Source organism: Panthera uncia (assembly GCF_023721935.1).
Source record: "Panthera uncia isolate 11264 chromosome D3 unlocalized genomic scaffold, Puncia_PCG_1.0 HiC_scaffold_8, whole genome shotgun sequence".
Classification (NCBI taxonomy): Eukaryota; Metazoa; Chordata; class Mammalia; order Carnivora; family Felidae; genus Panthera; species Panthera uncia.
In genome coordinates this window covers 23,992,312-23,997,900 of record NW_026057586.1, presented here as the reverse complement: position 1 = coordinate 23,997,900, position 5,589 = coordinate 23,992,312, and the positions used below count along the sequence as shown (strand labels likewise).

Genomic DNA, 5,589 nt, shown 5'->3' with positions numbered 1-5,589 from the left:
ATTATATTACAATTTCTAATGGAACACCTTCTCTAAGGAGCGCAAAGCCGATTACGATACCTAATTAGGTAATACGTGCATTCTCATAAAACTCCAATGTCCTAAGAGTTGATTTCCAGTGGAACAGAGTTTGGTATAGGATGAGTCTGTCTTGGATTTTGTCTGGTAGAATGCATTGTATTTGGTATTTAACATACATTGTCTTGTGTGTTATAATTAGTTTCCATTTACGTGCATTTATGCTTTTCTCCAATCACACTGTAAAATGTTTTGAGAGAGTAGTCTGTGACTTACAGCTTTGTCTCTAGTGGTGACGAGCGTGTGGCATCTGTGGTAAACGTTGTTGGTCGTGTGTCCAGCATCCACGTGCCTCTTTCCTTCTATCCAAGAATCCCAGTTTGTTCAGGTACCCTCTCTTCCTCCTCAGCCAGATGTTTCAGGAGAAACTGAGCCACCCTTAGCTCCAGGGGTGGATCTGAATGGCTTAAGGGCGTTCATCCTCTTTGCTCATGATTAGTTTAGGATGTGCCTATGACCCTAAAGAGGCCAGTGAGACAGCTTACTGGGGGTTTCTGATAAAAGTTTCCTCCAATTTAAGGAAAGGGTACAAGGAAAGGCAAGATGGTTCCTTTCCCCAGGACACTGTCACGTGTAACTTTGAAGATTGGAGCCACAGGAACCACTCACCTCCAGTGGAAGCAGGAAGCCAAGAGAATCTCAGGGAAATGCTGTGGCTGCCAGTGTTGTGAAACAATAAATGTACTTACTGTTTAAGCCACTTGGAGATACCGTTTCTCCTTACTTGGGGCCAGAGGCATCCTGAATGATACAGGATTATCAATAAATATTTTTATTTGATGGATCTTAGTGCCAAAGGAACCCTTTGGCCTCTTTGGAAGAAGGGATTAAAATTGAATTAGAAGCACTAGTTCCCTTTAGGAAGGTAGTTTCACACCAGTTAGAAAATTCTAAATAATAGGGGTGCCTGGGTGGCTCAGTTGGTTGAGTCTTGGTCTGACTCTTGATTTGGTCCGACTGTTGATTTCAGCTCAGGTCTTGATCTCAGGGTCATGGGATTGAGCCCTGCATCAGACTCCATGCTGAGCACAGAGCCTGCTTAAGATAATCTCTCTCTCCCTCTGCCCCTCACCCCCATTCTCATGCTCTGTCTCAGGAAGGAAGGAAGGAAGGAAGGAAGGAAGGAAGGAAGGAAGGAAGGGAAGAGAGAAAGAAAAAAATTTTAAAGAGTATGTAGTTCTTATTCCTGTTCATTCTTTTCTCACAAACGTATTCATTAAATATTATTTTAAACTTTGGTATGGTTTATGACTCAAGAACATAAAGTAAAATAGCTGGAATGCAGTAGATTGGTCTGTTTTATTCTAGAATGCCAGTAGCGTGATTTCTGGGGTCATGAAGTGGTCTGGATTGTAGCCTCTCCTGAAATAACATGCAACTCTCTCCTCCAAAGGTGGTTTTCTATCCCTTCCACCCTTCTTCGGTGGCATCCCTATCTTTCCCTTTCTTCTGGCCATCCTCATGTGGGGAGATGTCCCCCGGGCTGTCCCCACACGCAGGATTAGCCCCCTCCACAGCCTGCCCGGGTCCTGGCAGTAGGATGCACCCCTTCACTAGAGCCTACCCTTGAGATTTCCCCCACTATTTCTCAGAGATCCTATTTGCTGCTTTATGGCATCAATTTGTGACCATCTCATTTCTTATCAGGACTTTGCATGCTGACATCTATTGGACTCCACTCCCAGGGATCTTGTTTCTCAGCCTTTTCCCGTGATCTGCTTGATCAGACACATTCTATACTCTGCTGTCTTCCTTTGCTGGTCCTGCTGCCCCCACAGGTGCTCATTGTGAAGGGGTTACCAGGAAAGTTCTCTCCATCTCCAGGGACACTTCAGTTTGTTTTCTCTCCATCCTAAAGAAAAGGCTCATTAATTTGGCATCTTAAACCTTAACTCAGTAAGTAAATTTCTTTTTTATCTCCAGTCAACAGATCAGTATTTCCTGGCTTAGGAAATTCCCCAGCTTTATCCTCTATATTTTTTGACACTGTGTTTTTCAAATTATTTTTCTCAGACTGTAGTCCTTAAGGTGCTTGTAGAAAGATGATGCCATAGACTTAGTCATTTGAGAAATGCTGCAGACCTTCCCAGAGTCACCATGCATCTGAGCACATTATAAGGTCCGTGCCCTTGATCCAATGTAAAGACAAAAGACAACTGTGTAGCTTGTTGGGTCATTACTGCCCCCCCCCCTGCCCCCCAGCCCCAGGGGTTCAGTAGTCTATGGAACTCACAGAGTAGAACTTAGAATCTCCTGAACCTCCCAGAGCTTTGCCACCTGTAAGCCTCTGCTTCGGATGGTGGGTGGTTCCTTGGAACATCCTCACTCCCTGTCTTTATATCAGAATGGCCAGCCCTCCTCTGAGCCTGGAGTGTCCATGTGATAATTTACTTTAAAGTATTTCCAGGGGCGCCTGGGTGGCTCGGTCGGTTAAGCGTCCAACTGCAGCTCAGGCCATGATCCCGCGGTCTGTGAGTTTGAGCCCTGTGTCCGGCTCTGTGCTGACAGCTCAGAGCCTGCTTCGGATTCTGTGTCTCCCTCTCTCTTTCTGCCGCTCCCCCGCTCATGCTCTGTCTCTGTCTCTCAAAAATGAATAAATGTTTCCAAAAAATTTTTTTTAATATTTACACATGAGGGGCACCTGGGTGGCTCAGTTGGTTGAGCGTCCCACTTCAGCTCAGGTCATGATCTCGCGGTTCATGCGTTCGAGCCCCGTGTTGGGGTGGCTCTCTGCTGTCAGTGCAGAACCTGCTTTGGATCCTCTGTGCCTCCTCCCACCCCTCTCTGTACCTCCCCTGCTTAGTCCTCTCTCTCAAAAATAAGCATTTGAAAAATATATGAAAAAATATATTTCCCTATGAAAGTTGCAGCAAGGAGAACGGACACGATTTAACTTCATTCCACACCCTAAGGGTAAGTGCTTAGCATTTGAAATATTGTAATCCAGAGTCCACATTCCATAGATAGCTACTCAGCATTCCAGGTATCCTTGAAATCTGCACCTGAGGGTTAATTAGCATAAAGCAGGTAAGATACGATTTTTCCTTGGTGTAATGAGTGGTGTTCGAGAGCAGCGATTGGTTGGGAAGATGGTCCAGGCCGCGCCTCCTACCTGACGAGAAGAATCCCACAAGCCCAGGCAAAGTTGGGCGTCTTGGGGTCCTGAAGATGCTGCTTCCTGGAGGCCTCCTGCTGCTTGTGCCCAAAGCAGGCCTGGCCGGAATATGGAATATTTTCGCAGCCTTTTGAGAAGCAAAGTGCTGGCCGAGGGCCAGGATGGGGACTTTCCTGAGCTGCAGGAGCTGTTCATGTGACTGTTTGCAGGCTTGCTAATGAATATTAAACAGTTGGCTGAGTTTTATCTAAGACTTGCTTAAAGAGAGTCATACCTGGCATGGGGAGGGTAGGAGAGAGGGGCTGTTTGGCTCTCAGCTAAACCAGAGGCTGCTGATAGTTACCAGAAGAACCTGGCAGACAGTTTGGCCTGTTAGCAAAGGGGTCAGTTGTCCTCAGGCCGTGACAACAGGCTCAATCCCTGTCCCCATTCTCACTGAGCTCAGGGTGATGCTGACCAGGGCAGAGAGTGGTCAGCCACCCCAGAGCCCTGCCAGCTCCGTGGGCTTTTATTTCCCTGATCCCTCTCCCGCGGAGTAACAGTGGCTGCATTAGGGACCTCTGAGTGACTAAGGCACTCAAGGGACACCCACATCTCCTCGTGCCCCGTGACTGCCACCAAGAGGTGTTTCCTGGGTGTCCTGCCTTCCTCATCTTCCTACTCCTCCCTGCCCCCACATTCTTGGGGTTCTTGCAGGAGCCACTCCTGTACCGGGAAATGCCACACTGTCACCCCCTCCAGAACCCAGTCTTCCACTTCAGTCCCTGTGGTCACTCTTGTCTTTTCTATGCCTCAGAGTCTGCACCTGCAAAATGGGTATAATAATAGTATCCCCTTTATGGGCTTGTTTTTGGGGAAACCAGCTTATATAGGCAAAGCCTCTAGAACGCTGCCCAGCAACTTGTAAGCATTTGTGTGTGTTCATTATCCACCTCCTCCCTCCCTCTCTCCTCCCTCCTCTCTCTCTCTCTCTCTCTCTCTCTCTCTCTCTCTCTCTCTCTAATTATCAAAGCATTATCTTAACAGGCGGACTCACCTGCCTTATACTACAAGGAATGGATGAATTCATTCCTCCATAGAAGGTTGTAACAGGCTTTTGTCAACCAGGATAGATGTCACAAAGACCTTGTGCTAACATTCTGTAGCTTACTCGGAAGAAAGTCCCTTTGGTCCTTGGAATTTATTTGCTTTTGGTTTACATGGAGCTCTAATAAGCATGATTTGCTTTCCTACCCACAGAAGATTTTTTTTTCCTTTTAAGACTATTCCTTCTTTTTTTTCCTCCTTTTTTTTTTAAATTTAAATTTTAGTTAACATACAGTGCAATATTGATTTCAGGAGTAGAATTGAGTGATTCATCACTATAAGAAAACAACCTTTTTTTGAGAGAGAGAGAGAGAGAGAGAGAGAGAGAGAGAGAGAGAAGATCCTAATGTGGGACTTGATCTCACGACCGCGAGATCATAACCTGAGCTGAAATCTAGAGTTGGATGCTTAACTGACTGAGCCACCCAGCTGCTCCCTCACAGAAGATTAGAAATAGCAAATTAGAAGGAACTTGTATGAGGCAAGAAGGGACTGGATAGTGAAGAAAGAGTCATATAAATATAAAAATGAGACAAAAGCACTTCCAAATTCTGGGATCATTTGAGTAGAAGAAAAGACAAAATAGTCCCATCCCTCAGTGGTTGTTCTAAAGCCCAGGATAAGGATGGCCCTGAGTGATGGAGACGTGATTAAATGATTTTTAGCATGCTTTGTTTAATGAGGCAGGAAAGTAGGTGACAAACTTTAGAACTTCCAACGAAGTGGTAAATGTTAAAGTTTCGATGCTGAAAGCGATCAGTCATCCTTCTGTTATTTGCTAAGGCAATTTAAAGTTTATTTATTTTTGAGAGAGAGAGTGAGACAGAGTGTGAGTGGGGGAGGGCCAGAGAGAGGGAGACACAGAATCGGAAGCAGGCTCCAGGCTCTGAGCTGTCAGCACAGAGCCCGACATGGGGCTCGAACTCATGGACAGTGAGATCATGACCTGAGCTGAAGTCGGACGCGCAACCGACTGAGCCACCCAGGTGCCCCATTTGCTAAGGCAATTTACATGGCATACCCAGTGCCCGGATCATCTGGATACAGGAATAAGGTATCCTTCACACGGTTCCAGCAGGTCGTGTTTGTAAGATACCCCCTAATCCATCAGATGCACGCTCATTTAGCAGAGAAGCAACCCCCAAGCCCGAGTCCCGTTGGAGCAGTATAGGCACACTGAGAAAAGACAGAGACGGAGAATACAAAGCCCAAGGAAGAGACCAGTGCCTGTAAACACGGCAGCTCTTTTCTAAGTCCTATTTTTACCATCTGCTCTTTGTCTCTCCCTAGAAGGCCTTACCCACGGTTAT

The 5,589-nt window shown here is 46.2% G+C and overlaps 1 long non-coding RNA gene across 1 annotated transcript; it reads right to left on the bottom strand.

Moving 5' to 3' along the window:
* Window positions 1-1,358: 1,358 nt before the first annotated feature.
* LOC125914600 (uncharacterized) lies at window positions 1,359-4,342 on the bottom strand. The gene is made up of 2 exons (XR_007455361.1): window positions 4,230-4,342; window positions 1,359-1,930 (listed from the first exon to the last, which is right to left on the bottom strand). It is a non-coding gene; the product is annotated as an uncharacterized LOC125914600 (long non-coding RNA).
* Between the last annotated feature and the right edge of the window lie 1,247 nt (window positions 4,343-5,589).